This window comes from Sceloporus occidentalis, unplaced genomic scaffold (assembly GCF_023333645.1).
Source record: "Sceloporus occidentalis isolate IW3139 unplaced genomic scaffold, rSceOcc1.0.p SCAF_6, whole genome shotgun sequence".
NCBI classification, from domain to species: domain Eukaryota; kingdom Metazoa; phylum Chordata; class Lepidosauria; order Squamata; family Phrynosomatidae; genus Sceloporus; species Sceloporus occidentalis.
Window position 1 is genome coordinate 15,348,675 of NW_028316986.1, and position 27,577 is coordinate 15,376,251.

The 27,577-nt window shown below is 40.8% G+C and overlaps 1 long non-coding RNA gene across 1 annotated transcript; it reads right to left on the reverse strand.

Annotated features, from left to right (window-relative positions):
• Nucleotides 1-4,767: 4,767 nt before the first annotated feature.
• LOC149310442 (uncharacterized) lies at nt 4,768-24,185 on the reverse strand. The gene is made up of 3 exons (XR_016281577.1): nt 23,658-24,185; nt 6,880-6,955; nt 4,768-4,997 (listed from the first exon to the last, which is right to left on the reverse strand). It is a non-coding gene; the product is annotated as an uncharacterized LOC149310442 (long non-coding RNA).
• Nucleotides 24,186-27,577: the final 3,392 nt, after the last annotated feature.

Genomic DNA, 27,577 nt, shown 5'->3' on the forward strand with positions numbered 1-27,577 from the left:
GCAGAGAGACCTTGTAACACTTTTGAGACTTAAAGAAAGAAGTTGGCAGCATGAGCTTTCATAGATTTAAGTCTACTTCCTCAGATGCATTTGGTCGGTAGATGTAAGTCTACGATGAAGTAGACTTAAATCTACGAAAGCTCATGCTGCCAACTTCTTTCTTTCAGTTAATCTCAAAGGTGCTACACAATCTCTACGTACTGATTCTACAGACTATGGATGTTATCACACGGGAGGAATTTCTCTTAATTTCAAATGAAATGAAAGTGGGTCCAGAACGCATTCATGTGAATTCTCTAGTTCAGCGAATTTACATGAATTCGAATTGCGTTCGAACTGACTTCCCATTGCCCGAAAATAGTTTGCCATTGCCTGAAATTGTGTGTGATCACTTCTCATGCAATAATGTGAAACCCCATGATTGCGTTTGGACTGACTTCCCATTGCCCGAAATTGCATGTGGTAGTCTATCACGCAATAACGTTAAACCCCATGATTGCGTTCGGAGTGCCATTGGATTATACTTCCAATTTCCCTTGTCTGATAAACTCCTATCACAGCTATATCTTTGAATTGTGCTGGCAATGACCACTACAGCTTTAGTCTTGAAATTGATGGTTTGTGATAAGGACTGCTCCCAAACTGGTATGTATGCATTTCCTTTCTTTAATGCAAACATGATGAGTATGGGGGCTCATGTGGTAATCTCCTTCTCCAGACTTTGTCATCCTCTTCTTCTAAGGCTGAGAGAGTCTAACTCACCTGACATCACCCAGTAGGTTTCTAAGGCTGTGTGGGATTCATACACTGGTCTCCTGGAGATCTAGTCCAACCCTGGGACCACTACAGCATGCAGGCTCAAATCTCCTGTTGAGGAAATGTCAACTGCACTGTTCTACAATGAACTGCACTGTTTTTAAATGACTTTTTATTATTTTTAATTGTGATTTTCAAAATGTTTTTACTGCTACTGACAGTTGAATTACACTTTAGTGCCAGTCTTTGGATGTTTTAGTTATATTGCATTTGCTTTAATTTGCAAGCAAAACCTCCCTAATTGCCAGTTTTGTATAAAAAAGTGGGTTACAATATAAAATGATAATAGATGGTGGTGGTGATGGTGGTGGTAGTAGTGATGATGAGATTATTACTACTGCTACAAGTACAAATGATATTAATATTTTGTATTTTAGCAGTCTCCTCCAGGCATCTCTTAAATTCAGAGCTGAATGAACCATTTGAGTAAACTCCAGTATTATAGGATCATAGAGTTGGAAGGAATCATAATGGCCATCTACTCCAATCTCTTCCATGCAGGAATGCACAACTAAAGCACTCCTGAAAGATGGCCATCCCACCTCAATTAAAAAGAGCTCCAAAGAAGGAGAGATCACCACCTTCTGAGGCAGTTTATTTCAGTGTTGATGAGCTCTTACCATCAGGAAGGTTTTTCCAGTATTTAGCTGGATCCATCCCCTCCTCTTGTAATGCTGTTCTCAGTTCAAGGGGGATTTAAGATCTGACTGTGCCCCAGTGGAAACAGGTTCTATCCCTTCCTTTATAGTAATCTATGTGTGCCCTTTTGCTTGTCTGTTTCAGAAACATGGTTATATACCTTGACACATTCCAGTGCAATAGTGTTAAACTGTAACTAAACACAAACAATACTTAAACTGTTGGCAATGGCAGGTTGCCAGCGAATATAGCTTTACTCAATGTTGCCAGTTGTTCTGCCTAGTAAATCACTAGTATGAAAGATTAATCTTTTTCTTTTTTTTAACTTGCTGGCTAAACCAGCATGTACTGTAGATTATGACTAAAGCTAAGATACTTAAAAGCCTTTTTCATCTGCTCCTAGCAAGATAAATTAAACAAATATAATAAATCTTATATTTGACTTTCATGAAACTGTGCCAGTTCAACAGTAGATGGGAATGCACATTTTGCTTTTAGCATATAACCAAAAAAGATGGGGGAAATGGCCTAAAGGAGGCAGCTTAATTCCTCTTATTAAAACTAAGAATAGTTAGGACTCTCTAATACATGGGTGAGAGATGGTGGGGATACTAGACATCAACAAAGACAGAAGGGAAGGTTCTCAACCACAAGCAAACAAACCAAAATTGACTGTCATGCATAAACAAAGACAATGTTATTGACTTTAGTAGCAATTAATAATGGTACCTAAACAAAACAATGTTACAGAACATAGTAATAATTAATAATGTTATTGAGTGTAGTTTGAATCCAGAGAAAATGGAAGTGCTCGTGATAGGTTCTCCGGGCCCGGGGATGGCGGTGCTTCCACCTGTCCTGAACGGGATCACGCTTCCCGTGAAGGACTCTGTTCGCAGTCTGGGGGCGCTCCTTGACTCGTCGCTCCACCTTACACCACAGGTGGATGCGACGGTCAGGAGCACATGTTATCAGCTTCGGTTGATACGCCAGCTGCGTCCCTACCTGGGCCGGGAGGACCTTGAAACAGTAGTACATGCTCTGGTAACCTCTCGTTTGGATTTCTGCAATGCGCTCTACATGGGGCAACCCTTGTACCTTACCCAGAAGCTGCAATTGGTGCAAAATATGGCGGCAAGACTGGTCACTGGTACTTCCAGGACCAGTCATATAACACCGATCCATAAAGACCTCCATTGGCTGCCTATTTGCTTCCGGGCACAATACAAGGTGTTGGTTATTACCTATAAAGCCCTAAATGGCTTGGGCCCAGGGTACTTGGAGGACCGCCTCTCTCCATACAATCCGCCTCGCACACTCAGGTCAGCCGGGAAGCAATTGTTAAGGGTTCCAGATGCTAGGTATGCCATCACTACTCAGAGGGCCTTTTCTATCTCTGCCCCCAAGCTCTGGAACTCATTTCCTGGCGAGCTCTGCTCGGCCACCTCGCTGGACCAATTCAAGAAGGGGCTGAAGACACACTTGTTCCAGCAGGCATACTCCTGACCCCTGAAGTACTCCCCCCATCCCCTCTCAGCAGCATTGGAAGCTGGCTTGAGATTTTTTGGGTGATGATGTAATTGTGTTTTATCTTGTTGTTGATTTTAACTGTATGTGGATGTTTTTAACTATGTTGTTAAACCGCCTTGATCCTTGGAAAGGCGGTATATAAATAAAATTTTATTATTATTATTATTATTATTATTATTATTATTGTGTAGCAGTTTGGGGACTGGACTATGACCCTGGAGACCAGGGTTTGAATCTCTAGTAAGCCATGTGAGCGTGAAGAGGTCTCAGGTATCAGCATCAGTGAACTTTGCTTGGCAACTGGAGGCGTTTCTATACTGTAGATATAATGCAGCTTGACATCACTTTAAGTGTTATAGCTCCATTCTGTCGAATCCTGGGATTTGCAATTTTGTCTTTAGCCTTGACTAACAGAGTGCTGGTGCACCACAAAACTGCAAAACCCCGAATTCTGTAAGATAGAGCAATGGCAGTTAAAGTGGTAAAACTGAATTATTTCCACATGCAGATGCATGCTAAGAATAGCACAAACAGATCTTTAAGCATTACTAGTAAAATGGAACCTGGGCATTTCAAGACCCAGATGACTGGAATGCCAATGTCAAAGTATTTGTTTAGGCTAAACTTGTTCTATATAATGGGTACTGATCAGCCACCTCTCTTGAGTAGTCCTGTTAGATAAGACAAGAATTTTAGTCTTTTTATTATAAGGTACTTCTGAATACAATATGCTCAAAGAGCCCTGAGAGCTCTCCTCATACCTCCTTCAGAAAAAGACAGGATGACTGTGTCATCTATATAAAGTAAGGTCAAAACTCTTCATTTTGCTAATCTAGGAGAGTGAAACTCCATATTTGAAAAAGACCATTCCATAAAGTTAATATAAAGCTTGAACAACAAAGGGGCCAGAATGCATCCCTGTTTTGCTTCTTTCCTGACAGAGATCAGGAGTGACAAATGTCCCTGAGGATTACATTTTACTCTGGGGAAATGATCATAATGCAGTTTGTTAATTAGTATGAGTAATCTGTGATCCAGGAATGAAGCCCTCAGTTTTGTCCAATGTCTTTCTCAGGAAATACTAGCAAAAGCTGATTTAATGTTGACAAAGGGATCATAGAATACCCTACAAGGTCTGGCACTATATTTATCAATTCGATGATGTAAAATCAGGCATTAATTGTTGGTGGGATGGCCTGCCTTGAAACCTACTTATTCTTCCACCAAAATGTTATCCTGATAATTTCTTTGTCTTCATTTCTTCTGTCCCCCAGGATTACCACGTTTATAATCCAAGTTTTCTTTTTCTGAACTGCAGTTATGTCTGGAATATTACAATGGATGCTTGTTATATGCTGGAGTTTGGTTCCAAGATCCCTCGTGGATAACAAAATTTGTGGATGCTCAAGTCCCATTAAATATAATGGCAGAGCAAAATGGTGTCCCTTATAAAAAAATGGGAAATCAAAGTTTGATATTTGAAATTCATACTTCTTTTGAACATTTTCAAACTGTGGATGCTTGAATCCATGTATAAAAAATCAGTGTATACGAAGGGCCAACTGTATAAGCTAATGATTTGTAGGTTTGAATTGGGAATTTTTTTTAATGTCATGATTTTTCAGGCTTATGTTCCCACTAGTTCTTTACAGATATGGCAGTTCATATTTTTGAATAGATTCCAATGTTGTTGTTATTTTAATAATTTTATTAAATAATTTTAATAATAGTAACATAATACTTTTAATAATAAAATAAACCAGGAAGATATTGCTTCTCCTGTCTTCCCAATGGGAGCAAGACAATGTTTTATTAGCTGAGGTAATGAAGCATACCTTTTCTGCTAACCTCGTCCAACTTCCTTCGAAGCTCGTGTGCTTTTTGCTCAATTTCATTCTCTTCCTGAATCATCTCAGCAGATAAAGAGGTTCCTATCCTCACATGAAGATAATTTTCTAAGCTGTCGTATTTAGCTTTCACTGTGATTGCTGGCTTCCTTGAGCTAAAAGGAACTTTTCAGCACACACGTTATTATTTATTATTATTATGCTTTATTTATATAGCGCTGTAGATTTAGACATACACACAAAGAAAGCTTTGAGAGATGGCAGTTTCTCTTTTTCAATTCATACACAAAAAGGGGTTCCTAGGCATAACACATACACACCACATTGACTGTCAAGGATGGGTATGCATATTACTTGCCACTTCTTCCTTTAACATTGTTGTTGTGTGTCTTCATGTCGATTCCAACCTATGGTGAACCTGTCATGGGGTTTTCTTGGCAAGATTTGCTCGGGGGAGGGATTACTAGTGCCTTCCTCTGAGGCTGAGAGAGTGTGACTTGCCCAAAATAGGTTTCTGTGATCATACAAAGAACATACAATGCCGAGAAAAGAGGCCTCCTGTAGGAGGAAGGTGAGTTTTGAGAGGGTGAGGGTCACTGGACAAGTGTGGCAGTGAATCTCTCCCTCTGCAACAACCACAAAAAAGACCTGTGCCAGCACTATGCTGGTGTATTTCCCTTATGGGATGCCAGCCACTGCATGTTTTATAAAGTATTTTTAAAACATAAAATATAACATTGTTTAATTGGGTTTCTGCTTGTTTGTAAGCCATATCGTATTACGCCTGTACCTGTTCTAATCTGTTGTGAATAATGTTTGAGTCCCAGTCTAGAAAGAATAGTTGAATTTAATTACTACTCTTACTAGCAAAATAAAGTTATTACCACTATGGCTGAGCACTGTAGTCCAAGAACATCTGGAGGACTGCACAATTCTATTACTTCTGCTCCTATTATTATTATTATTATTATTATTATGTAAATTCTTATAAAAAGAAGCTGAAATTCTCATCCAGACCTGCTTCCTTCAGATGCTAAGGCTAAGAAATGGGTGAAAACTGGATGTGGGTAGGATTTCCTCAAAATTCTAAAATGACTTCATTTGGAGGATGGATAGAAATTCAACTATATTCATCATGTTGGATTAGCGTTACAGAGAGCCATCCTGGTGGAGTGGTTTGCGTGTTGGACTCTGTGACTCTGGAGACTATTGTTCAAATTCCAGCTCAGCCATGTAAACCCACTGGGTGATCTTGGTCAAGTCACAGTCTCTCAGCCTCACGGAATGGCAAAGGCAAGCCCCTTCTAAAGAAATTTGCCAAGAAAACCCCATGATAGGTTCACCTTAAAGTCATCATAAATTAGAAATGAAGGTACACAACAATAGCAACAACAACATTACAGTCACTCCCTCTTTTTCCTTTTGACATGTTTGTCATCATCAAGCCTGCATGGCAGAAAGGTTCAGCATGGTCCTTCCTGTATACTGAATTTAGTACACATGGTTGAGAATTTTATTTAGTTCATAACAAATATTTTATACATTTGATGACAAAAAACTTGAGATTAAAGAATATGAATGCAGGAGAAAGTAAAAGTGACAGACTCATTCAAACCTGGTTTGTTTGTGGATTGAACTCATTTCTTCTCTCTCTGGCTCATTTTTCTCTAAGCTGTGTTTACAGTAACTCAGTAAGAGTGAGAGTCAGACAAATTAATTTTTCTCAAGAGTAGTTATGATAAGGCTATGTTGTAGTGTCAGAAGCAAGAGAGAGGAAAATGAATAATATATACTCTGTTGCTATATTTATGCTTACCTTTTTGTGATTAGTTATTAACTACTCTCAGTACAAGTATAATTTCCATTGACTGTTTCAGTCCTGGATTGAATAAAGTTGCCAACACATTTTGCTCTTTTAAACATTCCAAGCTATCTAGGTGGAGTCTTTAGAAGTGGAAAGCTATCTCTCCAGGGAGATAGCAGTATTATTTTCAAAGAATCATCTTGTACATGACCTTGCACATGAAAAGAATGTGCAAAACCTTACCTGAGAAATTTTATCCATCCTTTCTGGAAGTCTCCTGCTTGACATAAGTTGTATCAATGGAACACTTGCTCCAGAGCTTAGAAATCAATAATTACGAGTAAACAGTTATTTGAAAATCATGATATTTTTTAAAAAAAATCTAGACACAAATAAGGTCTATGATGGCTTATCATTCGCTCATGTCATTGCTTATAATGTTACTATGGATGGCTGATTCAAATCATTTCTATATTAATACAATTAAGATACATAAATTACTGTTCCAGAATCTGGAAAAGTTGTTGCAGTTTTTAAGCTACAGCTTCATGGTCACAGCCATGCTGGCTGGACAATTCTGGAAGCTATCATCCAAACAAGCAATGTTTCCAGCTTCTTGGATTCTCTGTCTTTACTGCAGGAGGTTTGGGAAGAAAAGAAATGGAAACTGGCATCCTGTTGGGAAGTTACACCATTGTAAACTGACTTACAATTATGTAAAGCTGAATGTGGCTACTCTGTAACATTTGCATTCTCTGGGGGGGGGGGAGCAGAGATGTAACTACGCCATTGGAACTGCTGTGTAAGTGGAGCCAGCATTGTGGTTTTTGTGCACTAGCATCATTGTGCAACAGGTCCCATGGAATGATGGGACAATATATGTGGTGCCCTGATATCCATCATGGATAAACAACTAAATGATCCCAGTTCACTAGAAGACTTGTGGATCACATCAGAGATGTAGCTAGGCCATTGTAAATGTATGCATTGTAGCCTCAGAATCTCAGCCAATGACTGAAGTAAACATGTCACTAGATTATTTGCTGTAATGCTGAATTGGATGGTTGAGACTATGCCAGATGGGAGATTATAGCAGTTATAGTCCAAAAAGTAACTACTCCAATCTCTGATAAAATCTGCTAGCTCAGCCTCCCTTTCTCATTCATAGCACACTGCTTAAAAAGCACACCATATATTGAAGTGCCTCAATGGCCAATACATTTTTGTCTTTTAGATCCCATGTCTGTCCCGCCAGGATTCCTGGGTGCAATAATCTCCATAGACACTCTTCCTCTGGACTACATTGGTGTAGATAAAGGGGACAGGATTAAAGTATGGAAGGTCAGGAGTGTATTTGTACTGCACTCTATTTTCCCCACATCCTTTGACTCCACTTTGAAACTAAATTTCCCACTTGTTCATGGTCTCAGTGGAACCTCAGAAGTGTCTGTCTTCAAATTTATGGCTCTCTTTGTCAGTAAACACCTTCCTCATAATATCTATTTTACTATAAATTTCAACAGCCTGCCATTAACCGTGTTATAGTATGCAAGTTTCCCATTTATCCTGTTCATCGAGTCACAAGCCTTATAACACTATTTACTTTAATGTGGGCATGATTGATCTATTCTTCACAGTGTGTGTATGCTGATATGAATATATTTCACTACGGTTTTAGAGAACCCATTCTTTCTCTTCTACTCTCAGCTCCAGCAAAGAATTTGAGAGGGTTTCCATGACATCTTTTTGCTCTATCTGCTTATTTATTTTGACTATTTGCAAATGTTGGTGCCACATTAGCTACTCGGTGTTAAGATGTGTGTGTATATCTAAGCAAATTCCATCTGCAAAGCACTTAGCTCTCAGTGCACTAATTCACTTAGAAAAGTTTTTGCTTTGCTTTCAAATGAAGCTCTGGCATTCCAAGATTAAATAGTCTGTATGGTTCAAATGTGCAGGGTAGTATTCAGCATTATGTCAAATAATCTAGTGGCACTCTCATTTGGACTGATTGCATCAAGTTAAAGCTCTGTGTCCTGCTCATTAATTCATTTTAAACTTATACACCATGTTTTTTTTTCCAGTAGATGATGAAATAATTTAAATAAATGTGATCTATTTTAAGTGAAGCTTAAGAAAGATGCCACTTTGCTGTGGGACAAGGGTTGGGAGCTGGGCATTGGAGACCCAATCAAATCAGCCAAAAAGTTTGCCTTAAAGTAAACCTATATATTGTAATAAGGAGAGAAACCCAGAAATAGATCAGTATTGTACCCCATAGTTAATGAGGATGTAGATTAGAATGCAGTAAGTAACTCAGAAAGTTACTTTTAAAGTTGAATTAGTTATAGTTCTCCTAGAGTAACTACCATTATATAATTGACTAATCTGCTGTAACTTGCTTGAAAGGAACTAGTATAGTGACTCTCTATTAATATTAAAATACTATAGCTGCAATTCAGCATTGCTCAGTGTAGTGTAGTAGTTTCACATGTGGGTGTATGCTAGGCTGAGACTCCAAAGCCTTCCTCCTCCACATCTGCATTTTATTCCTTGTAGATTGTGCAAGATAAGAAAAGTGTCGGCTACCTATTTGTAGCCAGATGTGAGAGGATTGCACTATCCACTGGGGTCATTCAGGGTCCTTTGTCTCGCTATGAGGATATAGACAGATGATTCTTTAAACCTGTCTGCTCTCTATGAGGCAAAGTATGCAGCCATGGCTGTGTGTGTCTGGATCTCAACAGTATATATATAAATAAATAAATAATAAATAAAACTTTTATTTCTACCCAACGTTTCTGTAGCAAGACAATCAAAGCAGCTACCAACTAAAACATTCATATACAATATTGTACATAAAATTACAACCTCTCCCCTTAAAAATGAATTAAATATATTACAATTAAAAGAGTTTTCAATCTATTAATAAAGGCATAACGTGGGCAGGGTAGTGGTAATACATGGGTGTGTGGGGGGTATCATTCTGTGGCCGAGGAATTTTATTCAGGAAAGGCCTGCCAGAAGAGAGCCATCTTGGCAGCTTTTTTGAAGCTGTCTAAGGCAGGATACAGATTGCCCAAAAGGTTGGTTGTTGTTATTATTATTATTATTATTATTATTATTATTATTAAACTTTATTTCTAAAGCGCTGTAATTATGGTGTGCTGGTGCCTTGTTTTTCTGTGCAAGGGAGCCGCAGCAGACAAACTGCGTGGCTCCCTTGAGCAGCAAAAAGAACCCGCAAAAAGCGGGTTCTTCTTGCGGCGCCATTGTGATACCACAGTGCATCAATGGTGCACTCTCGGCATCACAATGATGCCAGGACGTGGACGCTAAGCGTCTGTCGCATCAAAATGGCAGCACCCGTGTGTACAGGGTGCTGCCATTTTGATAACCTCATCACGTGCTAGGGGTGAGGCAGTATGGGCGGTGTGCCCTCAGCCAACCCCTAGCATGTGATGAAGGCACACTATAAGCCCGTCTAGATCGGGCCATAGTTGGTAATTTGACACATCTCATCTGGCAGGCCATTCCAAATATCAAGGTTTGATATTTGAAATTTATACTTTTTTTTTAACATTTTCAAACCATAGATGCTTGAATCCGTATAAAAAATCTGTGTATAAGAAGGGCCGACTGCACAGTGGGTCCTTGTTATACGCGGGGGATCCGTTCAGGACCCCCCGCGTATAACAAAATCCCCGTATGCTCAAGTCCCATTTGTCCCAATGGCGGCGCGCACACAGCAGTTCCAAAAAAAGGCGCGGAGGTGGGGAAGAGGAGGCGCGGAGGGCAGCAGCGCCAGAGGCCTTCAAGGCCTCCTGCGCCAGCACCCGGCCTCCTCCAGGCCTCCGCGGCCACGGAAGGGGTGGGTGTCGGTGCTGGGGCCTCTTGGCCACCAGCACCGGTATCCGGCCCTTCGGCAGCGGCGGAGGCCTTGAGGAGGACAGATGCCGGTGTGGGAGGCCTTGAAGCCCTCCGGCGCGGCAGCCCTACTTCCTTGCCGCCACCGCAGGAAAGGCCCGGTGGCGGTGCTGTTGGGGGCCAAGAGGCCTCCAGCACCGCCATCGCGCCCTTTCACGGTGGTGGCAAGGAAGCCGAGGCTTGGCCTCCGCCACCGCCACCCGGCTTCCCCCGCAGCGGCGGCGGCGGAGGCCAAGCTGCTGCACCGAGAAGGTAAGTAAGGGGAAGGGAAGGGAGGGAAGCGAGGAGGGAAGCGAGGGAAGGGAGGGAGGAGAAGGAAATTGTCCCCAATGGTGGCGCGTGTGCACGTGCGCCACCATTGGGGACAATTTCCCGATTTGCCATCCGCGGATGCTCAAATCCGCGGATGGCAAATCCGCGTATAAGGAGGGCCGACTGTATAACCGGACTGATTCTAAAGGTAGAAAGGAAGAAATCAGATTGAAGATAAGCTGATTTTGCAGCAAAACCAATTATTTCTTTATTAAAAAGACAGAAAAAATATAGCAGCTAAAACTGACAGAACAGTCTATAGTAAATGAATGTTGTTTCTCAAAGAGGAGAAAAATGGCATGGGATCCAAAAACCCTACTCCTAACCAATCCAAGAATGATGCCACTAAACTTAAGTGGTCCCTCCATATTTTCTGGGGTTAGTGGTGGAGCTCCCCCTGTGAAAGTGGAAAAACCATAAATTAAAAACCACCATTCTTTTTACCTGAGAGAACACCTCTCTAGGAATCTCCAGATCCTCCAGTGCAACTCTGTGGTCAACATCTGCCAGAAGTTGATCACAGAATCATGCTGTAGGATTTACAAATGCTGAGAGAAGTGTTTTATCTAGGAACTTTTAGTTTTCTCCAGCACAACTGGAGTTAACTTCTGGTAGAGTTGTGCTGGAAGACATGGAGATTCCTAGAGAGAGCATACTTATCAAAACTGCAAATAATCAGATCCACAAAAGTCAAAGCCGCAAATATGGAGGGCCAACTATATAGATTAACCCATACACATACATTTTCTCACTCTCTGATGTGAAGAGGAGTCTGGATGGCTATAAAGTGGAGTAGCTGATGGCAGGGAAGCAGATCTCAGACAGAAACTCCCTCTGTCCTTGTCTCTGTATTTAACCTCTTCCTAACTTGTGGGATGTCTTCTAAAGTGATGGGAATGCCTTTGGGTGGGGCAAAACATGACCTCAGTGTTGTTCTATGGAGGGTTCAAAAACCAAAATCATTTGCTTAAAGCAATGAGGACAAGGCTTGTGCCTCTGTAGAAGAGGACAGGTGATAAGGACTCTTAGATGGTCTGGGCAATCAAGAACAAATGGACCTGACAAAGCCGGTTAGGTACAGACATCTGCCCTCTTTCAAATCCAGATAGAGTTGCCCAACATCTCTGGAAGCTGTGCAATATCTCCCTGTGTGTGTGTGTGTGTTTGCCAGTCTGACCCAGTTTGGCAGCTCTCCATTCAGTGGAGGTAGTTAAGGTCTGATTGCTCTAATCCAGTGGTTCTCAACCTTTAGTCTTCTAGATTTTTTGAGACTTCAACTCCCAGAATTCCTGAACAATGAGCATACTCACTGGGACTTCTGGGAATTGAAGTCCTTCTTAAGAATTTCTGTAGACTCTGGCAATGGACAGCTTCCCTGCCTTATGCATCAAAGTCTAATATTCATATTTATTGAGCATAACTTGTAACAGGAGTGTTGGGTGTTTTGGAGGGAAGAATATCTGCCACAGTACCCAAGAAAGGGCATATGTAGGAATAAGGGAAATTATGCATATGTATGTCTCTAGCTGGATGCCAGCCTTCATCTGTGTGTGTGTGTGTGTGTGTGTGAGAGAGAGAGAGAGAGAGAGAGAGAGAGAGAGAGAGAGAGAGGAGTGGATCTTGTACCACAGGTCAGTATAGATTTTTTTATATAAATACCTCTGCTGACATGTGGTACAAAATCCATTTTTCCCTTCCTCTACCTCATCACCACCTGAATAGCTAGAATTTAGCACTCAGCATCAATATGAGTCCAGTATAATACTGAACCACACAATAGTTCTCCTCTATCATTTGGTGAGGCTGTAGCCCTTTAAATAAAAAAAGTTACTGAAAAAAAATTAAAGTGATACTGCAAAAAGAGTCATGTCCTTATTTGTTAAGTTTCAATCATAATGCAAGCTAGCTATACCTTTGTTGTTTGGAAAGGGAATTTATTGCCAAGACTGTGCTGTTTTGTAATTAATTACTTCAAAGCATTACTATATATTTCTATTCCATAATGGTTAGAAGGATGTGAAAAGTAACAATAACCAATACCACAAGAAAAAGAAAAAGAAAAGAAAAAACGAACAAAAAAAAATCCAAAGCATAATAAATAGCAACCAAGAGGGACATACTATTGAGGTGATGTCTGCTATAAAGCATTTAATGTTCCTTGGCACCAATATCTATTATAAAGTCAACTTCATTGATGTTGCAGTAAAGAGCAGCTACATTTTGTAAAGCCTGGGATAATTACTGAGCCCATGCCATGGACCTGGAGAAATATATTGACAACAGATACTTCAACAGAAGAGCATGACAGGCCCCAAATAGCTAACCCCAATATCATAATTCAAAAAAGGCAAGTTATGCAATTAGAGACAGCAGCCTCCCACATCTGCACCCAGGGATAAATGGCCACATCCAAGGCGAGAGTATAACAAACAGAAGGCATGCTCGGGAGTACATGATTGTTGATCTATCTCCTATTCCATATTTCATAGACAAAAGCAACTGGTGTCTTTCAAGGTCAACAAGGCAGTAATTCTGCCCTAGCTTTTAGTCTGATGGAGCGATTCTGTCTCCTGAACCCAAACCTTCAAACAGTTTCAAGGTAAACTCCAGAGTGGATTCATCACCTCACTGACATGGGAGCCACTGGCAGACACTCTCTGAACAATTTGCTGTATCATCTCCACAGCACAGAAGCAATATCTTTAGTAGGACCATCTTACATGTCTCAGAATAAACTTCATTGAAGTCAATGGGACTTACTTTGGAGTAAACATTGTTATTTTTCAACGGCAGTATCCCATTCCATTAGGGTTGCCAGGCTTTTTGGAAGAGTGATTGGAAAAGCTGCCTTGAGTGACAATTTTGGGAGATGGAATGATGATGATGATGATAAGGCCAGTTTATATAAGGATATTTCAAATCACAAGAGGAGGGCCTCTCATGAGATCTCAGGGCCCATTTTAAATATGATTAGAAATACACATTTCAAATATGATGAGAAACTCAAGATCCAAGCAAATCTTTCGGTTACTGATCAGCTAGATGAGAACTTGACCCTGCTGGTCAGCATCAGTTCAGCCAGATGGAGAGGAGGGAGGGCAATGCCATGCCATTCACAATGCCAGAAAATGGACCTCTGACATTTGATATGTAAATTCTCACATAGCCTATAATTAGGGAAACCTTTGCTAGTGATTTAATCAAATAGTATTTTGATTCATTGTTTGTCTATGTAAATGAATTAACCTCTTCACTGTCTTTTTAAAAAAGTGTAGCATTCTCTTATGTCCTTTGATCTACTGCATGAGATGTGGGGAAAGGGAAGCATCCCAACTTGTAATGTACTATTGATGAATCCATATAGTTCAATTTCAGCCTTCAGATAAATCTTGTTTTATAGCTTTTTTTAAAAAAAATCTTTTGCCCCGCTCTAACATTCCTTTTCTTGTAGACTCTGTTGAGGATTTTTAAAAAGCAGTGAACAAGGCTATAGCGGTAAATTTTGAAGTACAGCTTTCCACAGTTCCTGTGTCAATACCCCTATGGAAAGTCTAAACATTCAGATTGCTGTGTTGATCTGTCTGTCTCTCTATGTGTCTAAAAAATTTCCAGCCGTTTTCTCTTCTAACAGTAGCAGGACTTTCATAAAACTAATGGGTCTTGCCTATTTTGTTTATAATAGCTTATAATAAAACAGTTCCTGAAAAATCCATTTCCACTCCATCTACTGCACACATTGCAGTAGAGTGAACAAAGAAGTCCAAAAAAGGGGGGGGGTGACAGAGAGAGAGGCCCGGTACAGATGGGCCCTTTGCAGCATGCCCATGATGTGGCTAGGGTTGCTCGAGGGCAGGGCGTGCACACGCCCCGCAACCCTAGCATGTCATGGGTGCACCGCAGATGCACGGCACCATCCAGATGGTGCATGCAGTGATGACGTGCCAGCAGCGCAGCATCCAAATGGGGCTGCGCCACTAGCTCATGATCATACTGTCACTGGTGCTTTGGTGCAGCGCAAGTGTGCCGCAAAAAAGGAGTCACTTCTGTGCACTCCTTTCTTGCTGCGCAGTAGCGCCGCACAATTTAGTTGTCACGGCTCTGCTGCTGAGCAAGGAAAGGCACCTCCCCTGCGCCTCTTTTTGGCGCTCTGTACCGCACCTTAGATAGCTATTATTAATCAACATGTTATGGGGCAGCAAACCTGTAAGTGCTGGTTGCACTACACTACTAATGCTAAATACCTGTGTATTAGCCACATGCACTTAAAGGCCTAGATAATTTTTTGAATCATAGAAAAGACCACAAGGACCATCCATTCCAACACCCTGCCATGCATTGTGCAAAATCACTACGCAAAATATCTTTTCTCTGGAAACTTTGCTCTCTCGTTCCCAAAACTACTGCCAGAGAATCAGAACTGGGGATTAACTTGTGCCAGGTGCTGATAAACATAGAAACTACAGTACCTGGGAGCCAGAGTAATGTGGTGGTTGGAGGGTTTTTATGGGACTTTGGAAATCCAGGTTCAAGTCTCCATTGAATCATGGCATCACTAGTATGACCTTAGACCAGTCATTGTATTGACTTGTTGCACAGCGTTGTTGTGTGGATTAAGTGGAAAATAACAGAAGAGAGCCATGCATGCCCCTTTTTAGATCACTGGAAGATAAGTGAGATATAAAGGTAACTAATGAGTAGCTCAGAGTACTGAATATGACTAAAAGTTATAGTCATTTATTTCAATGTCCTGGTTTGTTTTACTCCCTCTGGAAAGGTAATCATAAAATGCTAATACCTAGCTATTAAAAACACAACCAGATACAGAGCTATTCAGAATTCAAGAGCAAACAAGAAAGGAGCTTTTGGAAGAGCTTAGGAAAGTGACTTTTTTGAACCACAACTCCCAGTGTTCCCAGCCAGCATCCCCCACCCCTCCCCTTGACACAGTGGCACTTTTTTCATGTGAAAATAGTGCAGATTTAATTGACAGATTAACTAATTAATTGATTTGGACAATCAACTGAGATTTCTTTGACTGGAGGATAGCCCCAGATATAATTGGTAGCACAGAAGGAAAAAAAAGCCTGAATCAGATGTGAGTTGTTTCTTAGCCTTGTTGGAGGTTTTTAGGGATGCATATGCAGTGAGCTAATAAAGGGATTAGAATAAATGTCATTGGGAAGAAGAATCTGCAAATCTCCCAGAAACAATTCAGAGAGGGGGAAAAAGCCTTGCCTTAATTCATGACACTGCTGGATAAATCTAGGAATAAAGTTTTTATAAGCTGCAAAATCTAAAATGCTCTAACCCAAAGGAGGAAGTGAAGGGAGTACTCTGACAGATGTACACCCCTCGATGGTCAAATACAAAGTGGCATTAAGATTTCATGGAGTGCAGTAGTGCTTGTGGTTATGCAGAATTACCAAAGAGACTGAACGATAACATCCAAAATCCACAAAACAAAAATACCTTTATTGGAGCAAACAAAATGCACAAAATACAAGCCGCAAGCTTTTGAGCATCACTGGCTTCTTTATCAGGCGAAAGTGTTAAAAAATCATACAGAAGAAATAAATATGATGAAGTTAGTCACAGGCTTGCATTTTGTCAAGTTGTGCTTTTTCTGAGTTAAGGTGATATAGGAGGATTGCCATGCAGGCAGACCACTTCTCCTTCTGGCCATGTGGATACTGGGAGAGAAAGTACCTGAAAGTCCAGGAAATATAATTTAAATTCCTTTAGCAACACAAAAAGATTTCTTTGAGATTCCTTTGCCCGATGAAGAAGCCAGTGGAGCTTCAAAAGCTTGCAACTTGTATTTTATACATTTTGTTTGTCCTTAAAAAAAAGGTATCTCTGTTTTGTGGATTTGAGGTGTTACTGTACTTTGCTATACAGCCAACACAGTTATCCCTGGATCTGAGTGAGCCTTTGAGTTGATTTGGGTCTGAGAACGGGATACATTTCCTGGTGTTAGAACTCATTGGCATATATTAGCTCTAGAAGTATAGATTGTATCAAAGTGATAAACAGCAATGAGAAATTATCTGGGGCCAAGCATTAGAAAAATGGTATATAAGCCGAGACACTTCCTTCCACAATCTGCTGGCAGCTGGTGGCTCAAATTTGAATCAGCCTGGGGTTTTCTCTCTGAAGGTGCTAGCCAAGGTGCTGGACCTGTTTTGAGGCTAGGCTTCATAACCTTGGTTTACTCCTTTAAAATCCAGGGTGTATGCATTTCCTCGCAGAAGTCCTTTACTCAGCAGTTTTTGTGATAGGAAACAGCATGATAGTAGCCCTGGTCCAACTGGCAGGAGAATGAGAGGCTGTGTGTATGTGTGGGTACACTCTGTGTGAGTTGATGTTAAGACAATGGTTGAAATCCTGTTGCATAGTCCCAAGTAGAGTAGACCCATTGAATCAATTGTTGAATGGTGAATAAATACAAAGGCACATCTGATTGATTCTGTGGTTCTACTTTAGTTGGGCCTAACAATAGGATTTAGGGTAATGTCTGTTTAGGATGTAGGGCAATGTTAGAATGATGAGGGCTGGACTAGTACTCTGGGGACCAGGGTTTGAATCCCCACTTGGTCATGGAAATCCACGGGGTGATGTTGGGTGAGTCACACTCTCTCAGCCCCAGAGGTTGCCATAAATTGGAAATGACTTGAAGGCACACAGCAACAACTGTTTTATCCACTAGATATGTTGACTGAAGACTCACATATATATGAATAAATTCTGCAGGCAAAGGATTTACCTAACAGAGTAAATGAATAAAAAATTAGGCTTTTTTGTGTTTTTTGGGCTATGTGGCCATGTTCTAGAAGAGTTTATTCCTGCCATTTTGACTTCACATTGAATAAAAAATTGCTCACGGACCTTAACATTCAAGATTTTATATGTCCTAGGTTCTCATAGCAGTCAGCATCTGATCAACCAGGGAGACTGACATATCTCCTACAAGATGCTGTGATGTAAGAGCAAATTGGAGAATGGTAGTTCAGGAAGAGCGGCCCAGAGGCCACTATATATGTGGAAAGATTAAAGAATGAGAGGACAGGGTGATTGGGAGGAAGGTTTGATAGTACACATGGCCTGTTGTATGGATGAATCCTTTGTTATTGTTATGCAAAGATCCTACAATTTACAGTATTTCAGTGCACAATGAAAGGGAAAATAACCCTACAGAGAAATCATCATGAATCCTAACATCTAGGCCTTGCACTGAGATTATCAAATTAATCTCACCATCGTATCCACTGTAAGCCCCCTTCTTTAATCTTGCTTCAATTTACCCCCACATGTATCATGATGAGCACAATTTTTGTTAATGATACACCAGGATTACAGATGCAGACTCCCTAATCCAGTGGGATGCAGAAGTAGAACCCCTACAATTGTTCTTCATTTTATCTCTGCAACAGTGCCTCCAAACTTCTTTTTTTTTAAAAAAATTAAGCATTTTTGTGATTTATGAAAAAAAATGCTACAGCAGGATAATATTACAACATAAAATCTATATTCCCTGTCGATCCCACCCCTACTATATTGAGGGAAGGAATAATAAAATAATACGTTAGTTTATATTGTTTTAAATAGATATTTTTGAAATGTTTTTTTTAATCTTGTAAGCTGCCTTGAGTCCCTTCCTGGGAGAAAGGTGGTATAGATAGTAAGTAAGTAAGTAAGTAAATAAATAAATATTCTGCTTAGGTCAGACCTGACCTTTAATACCATGTCCAGTTCTGGGCACCTCAGTCTAAGAAGGGTGTGGACAAGGTGGAATGGAATTATAGATGAAACCATTCCCAAGCAACATCAGCTAGAGACAGATACACTTGCACATCCTTGCTGTCCCACTGTATCCTAAACATGTTCAAAGTCAGGGCATGGTGGGCATTCTGGTCATTTTTACACCCCCTCTTTAGCTTTGCTGTGCTTGGGAAACGATGTTGGCTCATATATTTTCCTGCTGTGTGAATAGAATGCAAATTGTCAGCTAGTCCTATTTTAGCACATATCACCTCATCGCCCACTGGCTTAATGAAGTGCAGCTTTCTCTTGCAGGAATATATAGACACTATTGCCTGTGAATCTAATTCAACGTCTCGCACCATGCAAGGTTGATGGTGCTGCCTTTGTTATTCAGCTAGCTGACTTGGCTGTCACATCAGGGAAACTCTTCAATAACTGCTCACATAGATTGGAGTCACCCTGAGCCATTGAATAAGAAATCATCCACATAATGCTACTGAGATGCTAACAGCAGCCAAGTCTGTGCAAAAGAAATTAAATAGCCCGTGGGCCTAAAGTATGAAATTGGGGTGAGTGGGGGGTGGGGAGGAGGGGAGCAAAGAAGAAATCAACTTGTCTGAGGGGAAAAACATTTCCAAAATCTGATGTATTTACTAGCTAGGGGAAATGGCATCCAAAACTGATGTTGTCTTTCTTCTACCCATTCTTGCCTTGGTGCTGCTAAACAGAATTTTGTTTACAGCAAGAGGCAGGAAAGAACAAGAAAGCAAACAGGGCTACCCCCAACACACAAGCACACACTGCATTCAGATATCAATTTATACCACAAAGGAGCAGAGAGGGGAGCACAGTGAGCTAGAGATCATGGTTTGTAGTGGCGAGAACACATGCCATGATGAGTCTAATGCAGATGTGGAGCCTCATTTTAACAGAGATTATCAGTTTATCCAGTGCTTGGTGTGTAAGACTATGATGGAAAGCACATAAATATCCTTGTGTTTCCCACCACTATTAGGAAACTGTGAATGAAAGAACCATCCCACATTTCTCCCCTAATTTTAAACAAGCAGCACAACTAATTGCAACATATGAAGCAGCATGCCTCACTAGAAAAGATGATAGTGCTTGGTAAAGTTGAAAGAGGCAGGAAAAGAGGGAGACCGCATTACACATGGGTTGACTCAATCAAGAATACTACTTCTCTGAATTCACAAGACCTAAACAGTGCTGTTGAAGGCTGGGGCTCCTGGAAGCCTCTCATTCATAGGGATGTCCTACGTCAAAACCAACTTGATAACAATTAACATACTATTCTGAGCCAGAACTGTTTGCAGTTCCAGGGTTTCCTAACACTTCATTTGATACCGAACACTGACATGCATCACTGCTAAGATAAAAACTAAGCTTCATTTATGGGAAATTCACTCAGCAGATGAGCTTCAGTAGACAAAATGCTATAGCCCTTTAGCTGATGTTTTCCAGTATTCTTTTCCAGCAGATGGTAGAATCAGGCCACTAGACAATGAATTCTACCTGAACTACCCCAGAACTAATACACAAACATCCATGGGTGGACAAGTGATCCCTTGAGCTGGAATGCATCATCCTAGGTGAAGCAAAGGATAGATAGATCCCTAGAGTTACATAGAGAAGAATCAAACAAAGAAAACAGAATGGCACAGACATGACTCATTTTTCACTCTTGCAGGTATGACAACAGTACAAGCAAATGCTAACAGGAAGGATTATTCCACCAGTTTGCTCTCAGCTGCCTCTGTGTCTCTGAAATGCCAGGCTGAACTGTAAACCATCTAGCAGGGCCTTGTTTTGTTGTTATGTGCTATCAAATTGTCATCAACATATGATGAATTTATGAGACCTCCCATGGACTCTGTTATTAACAGCCCTGTTTAGATCTTGTAAAGTAAAGGCTATGGCTTCCTTGACTGAGTCTATTCATCTGTACTGGCAAGGCCAGCCTTCTGCATACAAAACATGTATGCATGTTTTTTTATGCCACTGGGTATCTGTTAGCCTTTTGTGGTGATGCTGATAAGGGAGTCACATCTACTTGTTACTGTGTGCCTTCAAGTTGTTTCCAACTTATGGTGACTGTAAGCTTTGTTCAGAGGTGGTTTGCTATTGCCTTCCCCTGAGGTTGAGAATGTGTGATTTTCTCTGAATGAGACTATATGTGAAAAGGATCTAGGAGTCCAAGTAGACCACAAGTTGAACATGAGTCAATAGTGTGATGCGGCATCTAAATAATAATAATAATAATAATAATAATAATAATAATAATAATAAAGATTTATTTCTAGCCCGCCCAATCACGAAGAATCCGGGCGGGTTACAACAGTAAAATACATCTTTACAATAGTTAAAAAAAAAAAAAATCAAACCCTAGATCTCCCCCCCCCATTCCCAGTACTAAAACAGAATTAAACAGTAATAGAATAAAAACATTAAAAACATTAAAGACATTAAGGACATTAAACAAAAAAATAGGCAGAAAGATAGGCGGGGAAGAATAGACAGATGAGGGGCAAATATCTATATATCTGGGGAGGGTAACTAAGTTGGAAAGGCCTGCCGGAAGAGATCTGTCATCTAAAAAGGCCAATGCAATTTTTGGCTGCAACAATAAAAGTATAGTGTCTAGATCAAGGGAAGTAATAGTGCCACTATATTCTGCTTTAGTCAGGCCCCACCTGGAATACTGTGTCCAGTTCTGGGCACCACAATTTAAAAAGAACACTGAGAAACTGGAGCATGTCCAAAGGAGGGTGACTAAAATGGTGAAGGGTCTGGAAACCATGTCCTATGAGGAGCTGGGGATGTTTAGCCTGGAGAAGAGAAGGTTAAGAGGTGATATGATAGCCCTGTTTAAATATTTGAAGGGATGTCATAGTGAGGAGGGAACAAGCTTGTTTTCTGCTGCTCCAGAGACCAGGACCTGGAACAATGGATGCAAACAGCAGGAAAAGAGATTCCACCTCAACATTAGGAGAAACTTCCTGACAGTAAGGGCTGTTCGACAGTGGAACACATTCCCTTGGAGGGTGATAGAGTCTCCTTCCTTGGAGGTCTTTAAACAGAGGATGGATGGGCATCTGTTTGGGATGCTTTGATTAAGAGTTCCTGCATGGCAGGGGTTTGGACTGGATGGCCCTTGTGGTCTCTTCCAACTCTATGATTCTAGGTCATCCAGTGGGTTTCATGGCCAAGCTGGGATTTGAGTCTTGGTCTCCAGAGTTGTAGTTCAAAGCTCAAACCACTATGCCACACTGGCCATCTCATATATATTTTTGAAAAATGCACACAAACACATGTTAGTGAATGGGGAAAATGTGTGCATTAACAACAAAAAATGCATGAAAACCTATATATTAGGACAAAGATGGGGGGGGGGGTGGCAGTTTAGTGTATATATTTCATCAATACATAATGTATATCCTGGTTTTTCCCCAGAATGGGTCCCAAAGTGGTTTAGAACAATTTAAAACAAAGTTCAGCCAAAAAGTTATTTTGTTGTTGTTATTGTGGGCTTTCAAGTTGTTTCCAAGTGATGGTGATGCTGAAGCAAACCTATCATGGAGTTTTCTTGGCAAGATTTATTCAGAGGAGTCTTGTCATTGCCTTCCTCTGCGGCTGACAGCATGTGACTTGTCCAAGGTCAGCCACTGGGTTTCATGGCTGAGCGGGAAATCGAACCCTGGTCTCCAGAGTTGTAGTCCAACACTGAAGCCACTATGCAATGCTTATTCTGTACTTATAAAAGTAAAAAACAAAACAAAACAAAAAACCCAAAAACAATTAACAATTCTGTTAAAAAGCATAAGGTTAAGAACAATTTAAACACATTTGATACACAGTTAATAAGATAAAAAAATAGCATGGCACTTACAATATACCCTTCTGTCCTGTGACTTAAGAATCAAAGGCATGTCTAAATAAAAAGATTTTCCTGCTGGTGAAAAGCTAGCAGAGAGTGGAGCAACCCACACTGGACCTTGTGTGGAAGGGAGTTCAACAGCTTGGAAGCAGACATAGAGAAGGCTGTTTCCTCTTGGAAGTCTTGCACATGTGTAGGTTCCCTTTCACATGCTGTTGTACTTTTTCACCATCGTGCACAATGGGACAGTAGTGGGTACACTGACAGATACACAACTGGTTGCCTTACTTTGGTATTCAGCAATAGAATGATGTAGTAAAACAATCATATAATTACATGACTGTACATTTTACATTGTGCAAACATGGTGTACAATCTTAGCCTTTGCACAGAACATAACAGGTGGCCTCCATATTTATTCACAATAAAATAAAAACATTACAGAAAACCATCTCCAAGTGAACTTCTATAAGATTCCTCTGAGGAAGACTGTTAATGTGAACTGCATCAGGCATTCCACATAATAAGCTTTTAAAAAAACAGCTTCTGAGTACTTTTTAAAGGGATATATTCCTCTATTTTTTTGGTGACTCAAAAAGCCTGACCATCTAAGTACAGCAACGGAATGGTGTCTCATGTTCCATGTCCAGCTGTGGACATAAGACAGAAAAGATGATCTCCAGCATTGTCAGTTGCCAATTCATCCTTCAGCCGTAATATATGCTGTTTGAATAAGTATTCTCCTGGTGGTTTAATCTACAGGACTATGAATTTGGAAAAGTTCAAGGGAAGAAGTTATGAAATAGAATATCTAATTGAGATATTAGCCTACTTTTAGCTTTACTTTCCGAATGAATATATATGTATATATGTATGTATATATCTAAAGTCTGCAATTCAGGGGGAAAATAATTGGGAAACCTGTACAGGATATGCAATTAAAGGTTGTGTTTCTGAAAAAAGCTGTAGCATGACTGTAGGTTTAACACAGAGCCTTTGAAATCCACATGAATGCTTGCTGCGTGCTCTCATCCATTTCAGAAAAAACTGCATAAGTTACTAAACAACACTGCCCAATCTTTCTTTGACACATTCCCTTCATTTCCTTGAGGAGAACCATACTCACCCAGATAAAGATGAACTGGCGTTTCAGACTATCCTTCAAAATGTGGAAACCTGAAAGGAGGAGAAATATTTTGAAGCTTGTCACATTTTTTGCCTTCCAGTGGCAGCTGTTGCAATGTGAAATGGAAACTGTTGATCCTCTGGGAAGCAAGGCACTGGGGTGTGTGTGTGTAGAAGGGTGGAGGGGAACAATAGACTGAGAAACTGACATTCTGCTTTGTTCTGAGCAACCATCCCTGCTGTTTCTTTTGTCTGTACGATTTAGAAGTGGTTCTGTGTTGTCTTTTGGGGACTGCAACAGGTAAAATTAACTTCCCCAGTATATCAGGGTAGTTATATTTTAAATGTTTGGTGTCATACCCAGCCAGGAAGAGATGTTCTCGGATGAGGAAGGAGAAGTGGACAACTCAAATGATGGGCTCCAGTCAAAGTCATAGGTGGTTGGTAGCCCTGCTTTGTGGCCAAAAGAGGTCAGAAGCCCTGCTTTGGGAGTAAAGCCTGAACCATCCTTTGTAGAACCTAATGAAAAGGTATCAGAGATAGTGCACTTTTCTGGATGTTTGAGGCCAAGTGGCAGCAATAAAGAGGCAGGATCTGCAGTGGTATGCTTTAAAAAGGAAGTGCTAAGATGGTTAGGCCAGCTGTACTGATTTATAGCAGGCTATTAAGTTAGCACAGACAAAGCTGTGAGATTCCAAATCACTGTCTCAGGTCAGCATTTTATGACATTCCATGTTGCCTCATTTTCTGATCTAATTTTCTTTGGCTTGCTCCTTAGACTCTTCTCTTCAGTGACTTCTTGCTTGGCTTTAGACTACTTCTTGGACTACTTCAGACTACTTCAAGGTTTTATGCTCAAACCTTGGACTGCTTTGGCTGTCTTGCCTTGACAGCCTTCATTCTCTGACCCTGTTCTAGCTTGGTTTCTTCATTGCTTGTTCACTTGAACCACATATGAACTATCCAGGGCACCTATTACCCTGATTTTGATTTGATTTCCTTCAGGAAAAAAAAAATTCAGACAGATTTATTAATTTATTTGTTTTCCCATTTTTTCATTAAAAATAGACACTCAAGATGGCTAACAACAATAAAATACCTATCATAAACAAAATCTTGATCAAAATGTAGCATAAATGATTGGCCAAAATCCAATTGCTAGTTAAAACTAGAATGGGTCCACTGAACCAAAGGTACTTACTTAGATGTTGACTTGCTGAGTTCCAGTTAATTTACTGAAAGCATCAACAGACAGGCATCAAAGGCTAGCATTGGGGTGGAGTGGGGGTGTGGTGTTTGCACAACACATGCCCCGACTATGCCCCATGCTGGCACACTCCACCACACAGCGGGCGGTGTCATGACACTCTTCTGGAGCTGCATCCAGATGACACAGCACCAAAGAAGCACTGAAAAGCTGTGGCACCGGCGGCTATGGTGCCCTTTCCATGATGCAAAAAGGAGCCAGTTTTTGTAGCTCCCTTTTGTGCCATGGAAGGGTCAGCTCAGAGCTGTGGCATGTAGTTGCTGCAGCCCTGATCTGGCACTGAAAAGATCAGCTGCAGGCTGCCCCTTAGGGGTCGTCTGTTCAGCCCCTCAGTCAGCTTGAGTTGGGACTAACAACTGGATTTAGTCCAAACAACCTGAAAGCATAACACTAGACAACATTACCAGCTCTCAACTGGCCTTTCTTCAACAGCAGATTAGCTTACGTGCCAAAGTCTTATATGAGTTGAATAAGAATATTATTGCCTACTGGTGAAAGAACAACAAAGAACGTGAAAATCTGGCTTTCCTTGATGGGAGTATCTGTCAAGATATCCATCTTCTGCATTCTCACCAAACATGTCGCTCCTGGTGGTAGGGTCTACATGGAGAGGAATATTTCCTTGGGCAATCTTTGTCAGGACCATGGTAAACAGGTTTGATAAAATGACATGGATGTGGCCACTAGGGGGAGCTGTTGTGGAAGTAATTTACAGCTCTAGTGGCAGTTATATATGTCAGCATTCAAACAGTGCATCATTGGAATGTTGATGCAACTGTCAACTGTCGTTCTCAACTGTCACTGAGGGAGAGTGAGACAGTTGGTCCTTCTGAGACAGTGTGTCAGTTATGACAGTTGGTGTTAGAGTAACTGCCTCTGTTTTGTTGTTATGGTTGTTTGGTTGGCAAAGTAACTTATTTATTAAAGTAACTTATTTATTAAAGCCCTTGTGTAGAGTGAAGGCTTGAAGTGCTCTTGTTGTTATTTCAAAAGCCGGGAGCTTAAGGCCGTTTGCAGTGGTGAAGGAATATTTTCCTTCTTGGCCTGAATACCTTTGCAGACATCTCTTTAGATTCCTTCTCCCTGGCGTCCTGTCGACGTGGTTCAACTCAGTAGGTGGTCGTGGTGGACACAGCACGTCTTTCCACACCCTAACAATCTTTTGTAGGAAAATGTGGTATTTTCTGTAATCTGGTCCCATACATTAATATTATCACTTTCCCTGAAAAATAAGTCTGTTGACATATATGTATAACACAACTCAGGACCAAAGTTTCAAACAGTTTCTCTTTCCAGGCTTTGGTGTAATGGTTAGTTTTCAACTTTGGGAGCTCATTGTGATAAGCCCCAGGACCTTGACCCAAAAGGACAGTTTATAGCTACAACCTCATGTAAAGTCCAAACATCCATGAAAGGGGTTTGTTCTATATACAGAAAAGATGGCATCATGGTTAGTATGTTGGGTTTTGGCTGAGGAAACTTGTGATCGTATCTCTGATACAGTTCAGCTAGGTGACTCTCTGAACCTAGTATTATCTCATAGGACTAAATGAAGTTAAAGTGGTGTATCCGATTTCCCTGATCTCAATGAAGAAAAGACAGATAAAAATATAAAAAAGAAATATAAAAATGGCAACAGTATTAATCCACCATGCATGAAGTACATAGCTCGCTATTTCACAAGCCCATGAGGCTCATTTTTTATGGTTTATAACAGATGGTAGTTTTACTTCTGTTTTTCTAACATATCTTTAATGTAATGCCAAATTGAGGAGGATCTGTCAGTTACCTTGGTACTGTAGCAGGTGATGTTATGAGCCCTACCATGAAGGAAGTTATAGAGCTGAACTCCTTGCTACACCACTGTTTCAAAGCAATTCAGCACAAAAATGGTGAAATCCTGCCATTGCAAGCTAGAAGTCATATTATTTTTGTTGGTGGTGATCCCTCATCTGCTTGTGTTGCCACTATAGGTTATGCAATCCACCTGACCTCAACAGTTACATTGGCCTGTTACAGACAGCCAAAATAAAGCTGCTTCGAGTCACAGTGGAGGTATGGTGTTTCAATGATGCATGCGTCCTAAGAGTCCAGAAGTTGCACCAAAGCCACGCTCCAGCCCTAAGGACTGGAGTGTGGCTTTGGTGTGGGTTCTGGACTCTTAGGACGCATGCATCATTGAAACACCATACCTCCACTGTGACTCAAAGCAGCTTTATTTTGGCTGTCTGTAACAGGCCATTGTCTTCTGACTTATGTTCACACTATTACTGGTTTTCTAGTTGCTAGGTGCCATCTGAGCTAAAAGCAGCACCTCTCAGTTCTCTGTAGAATTGCCCTGTTTGAACTCTCATGATTGCAATGTGAATATCTTTCTGGAAATGTATGTTCTAAGGCTCTGGAGAGTCACTGGATCACACAGACCTTGAAAAGTTGTTGGTCTGGGACATGTCCTGAACAAAAAGATATTCCTGCCTCTAGTATCTTCTTTCATTCCTGGTGCCTAATTCATAATTCCTGGCTTTCTGAGCCACCAAATCATAAGGCTCACAGGGAATACTGGTTGTTGCAGAAAAACACACTAGTAGGATAGAAGCATAGTAATCTTCACACCAGGTAAAGGAAAGTCATGTTCAATAAGGCAAAGGGATATC